Here is a 3,076-nt window from a genome sequence, read left to right on the forward strand (position 1 = left end):
TAGGGATACACATTATGGTAGGCTTGAAAGGCTCAAACTATCCAACAAATGCCTAAGTCATATTCCAATTGAACACTATCAAGGATTTCGCCTCAAAAGAATAAACATGCAAGTTCTAAGCTATCCTGTCCATCTTACCACAAACCATAGTAAAACAGTTATAACAATTTTCACAAATTGAGTATTTGCAGAAAAAACACAGGTTTCTAAGCATCCAAACTAATCCAAAGAGTTAACAAAATCAAGCACACAGTTATTTTATAGATTCAGATCACATCACACTAATCAGCAGTATACAACTATCATCAAGCTTATTGCCATTCCTTGACTAAAACAAAAAAACTAAAACAGAAAATTAAAATGCAGAAATTAAAGTGCAGAATTTAAAAAATTTTAAGCCTCTCCCCCTAAACTAAATACTACATTGTCCCCAATGTATACAGTAAAATGCAGAGAGAAGAAACTTACCTGAGACCCTATCGGAAAGGGTTAGGTGGACCCTTTTCATCCAAAAGAGCCCTCGTACTAAATGAAGAAAATTGACCACCAATAGTGTTGATTTCAGAGTTTTGCACAAGAGTAAGCTCACCTTCAGAACTACCACACATCAATCTTTTCCAACGATGCTGAATCGTTCGAAGTCGCTCTTTAGGCTTTGCTTTCTTCTTATCAGCTTTAACAAAAGAACCCTTCACCATCTCAATCTTGCAACAGGTAGGAATGTTGGTTGGGGCAAAAACATTAAAATTGACCTCTTCATCTTGCACTCTCAACTTTAACTCTCCCTTTTGAACATCTATTAATGCTCGGCCCGTGGCTAAGAATGGTCTTCCCAAAATAATGGGAATAGTTGAATCTTCCTCCATATCAAGAATTAGGAAATCAGCAGGGAAGATAAACTTACCAACCTTCACCAGTACATCTTCAATTATCCCACGAGGATGAGTCAAAGAACGATCTGCCAGTTGTAAAGTCACTGTTGTAGGCTTTGCTTTTCCCAATCCTAGCCTTTTGAAGACAGACAATGGCATTAGATTAATGCTTGCTCCCAAATCACACAGAGCTTTGGTTTCCACCGAACCCCCTATAGAGCATGGAATATTGAAACTACCCGGATCTTTAAGCTTGGGCGGTAGTTTCTTTTGCAAAATGGCGCTACACTCCTCAGTTAATGCCACTGTTTCATAGTCCTCCAATTTTCTCTTCTTAGACAATATCTCCTTCATGAACTTCACATAACGGGGCATTTGTTCCAAGGCTTCAGCAAAAGGAATGTTGATGTGTAGTCTTTTGAAGACCTCTAGTAATTTGGTGAACTGCTTGTCTAGACTTGACTTTCTGAGCCTCTGAGGATAGGGTATTTTCACATGGTGATCAATGCTAATTGGTGGAGACTGTTGTGGTTGTGTTGGGCTATCAGTAGCTTTCTCTGATGTTGGCGTTGGGGTTGGCTTTGGTTGAGCTTCATTCTCCTTATTTACATCAATTGGTTGTGTCAATTCAGGCCCATCATACTTCTTACCGCTCCTCAGGGTAATTGAATTGCAGTTTTCCTTAGGATTAATTTCAGTTGTACTAGGCAAATTTCCTTGAGGACGGGTTGCTACCTGAGTTGCTAATTGGCCCATCTGAGTACGCAGTGTCTTTAATGGAAGATCTAGTTTCAGTCATGAATTGTAGCAATAAATCTGTCTGCAAACCAGAATTTCCACCAGAGGTTTGTTGCTGATTAAACTGTTGATTCTGATTCTGGTTCTGATTTCGTTGCTGATAGAACCCACTGTTTCTTCGGTTATTACCCTGGTTGAACCCATAGATGTTGTTGTTGTTCTGTGAATAGTTTCCAATGGCTTTAGCTTCATCCATTGGCAAATCATCCACATCAGCTTAGCATTCTGAAAAGTGATGGCTTCCCCCACATAACTCACACACAACTTGGGCTTGTTTAGCTTGCCCTGCAATTATCTTTGTCAATGCCTCAACCTGTGCTGTCAACTTGGTGATGGCATCGACCTCTAACACACCAGCTACCTTTTTTGATTGACTCCTCTCAGTTGGCCACTGTTGATTGTTTAGAGCCATCTCTTCCAATAGATCATAAGCCTCATTAGCACTCTTCCTCATAAAGGCTCCTCCAGCTGCAGCATCTATTAAAGTTCTTGTATTTCCTACCAACCCATTGTAGAAGTTGTGGACCAGCATCCACTTCTCTATACCATGGTGAGGGCACTTTCTGATCAGATCTTTAAACCTCTCCCAAGCCTCATGGAGAGATTCATTATCTTGTTGGCAGAAGTTATTAATTTCTCCTCTCAGCTTTGCAGACTTGGCTGGAGGAAAGAACTTTGACAAGAATTTCGTTGCCAGATCATTCCAGGTGGCGATAGAGTTGGGTGGCAAGGAGTTTAGCCAACTCTTGGCTCGCTCTCTAAGAGAGAATGGGAACAGTCTCAGTCGAATAGCATCATCACTAACTCCATTAACTTTAAAGGTTTCACAAAGTTCCATGAAGTTAGAGAGATGCAGATTAGGATCTTCAGAAGGGAGGCCACCAAACTGAACTGAAGACTGCACCATCTGAAGTATGGCAGGTTTGATCTCAAAGTTGTTTGCATCCACTGCCGGTGGCCTGATACATGATTGTACTCCCGTCAGAGTAGGGAGAATGTAATCTCTCAAGCTGCGGCCATTAGCTTGATCTTCTACTGCGCCACCATTGTTACCGTTGTTGCCTCCATTGTTTGCAGCATTGGCAGCCATGATGTCTGAAGTTTCAGCAGTTGCTGAAACTCCCTCTTGCCTCTTGTTCTTTCGGTTTCTCCTACAAGTTTTCTCGATTTCGGGATCAACTGGTAATATCACTGCTTGTCCTTGACGACGCATACACTTATGATTCTTGAAATAGATCAAGAAATTATTGCAAGAAAAAGGTTAGAAAAATCAGCAAGAGAAAATATACCAAAGTAGAAGTTAGTATAATTTTGTGTAATATCAATCTTTAAACAATTCCCCGGCAACGGCGCCAAAAACTTGTTACGAAAATTCTGTTTATCACGCAAGTGTACGTATCAAGTAG

At 40.6% G+C, this 3,076-nt stretch overlaps 1 non-coding gene across 1 annotated transcript; it reads left to right on the forward strand.

The window, feature by feature from the left end:
• The first annotated feature begins 2,212 nt into the window (after positions 1 to 2,212).
• LOC115696156 (small nucleolar RNA R71) lies at positions 2,213 to 2,319 on the forward strand. Its single transcript, XR_004007747.2, has one exon. It is a non-coding gene; the product is annotated as a small nucleolar RNA R71 (small nucleolar RNA).
• Positions 2,320 to 3,076: the final 757 nt, after the last annotated feature.

Source organism: Cannabis sativa, chromosome 1, assembly GCF_029168945.1.
Source record: "Cannabis sativa cultivar Pink pepper isolate KNU-18-1 chromosome 1, ASM2916894v1, whole genome shotgun sequence".
NCBI lineage: Eukaryota > Viridiplantae > Streptophyta > Magnoliopsida > Rosales > Cannabaceae > Cannabis > Cannabis sativa.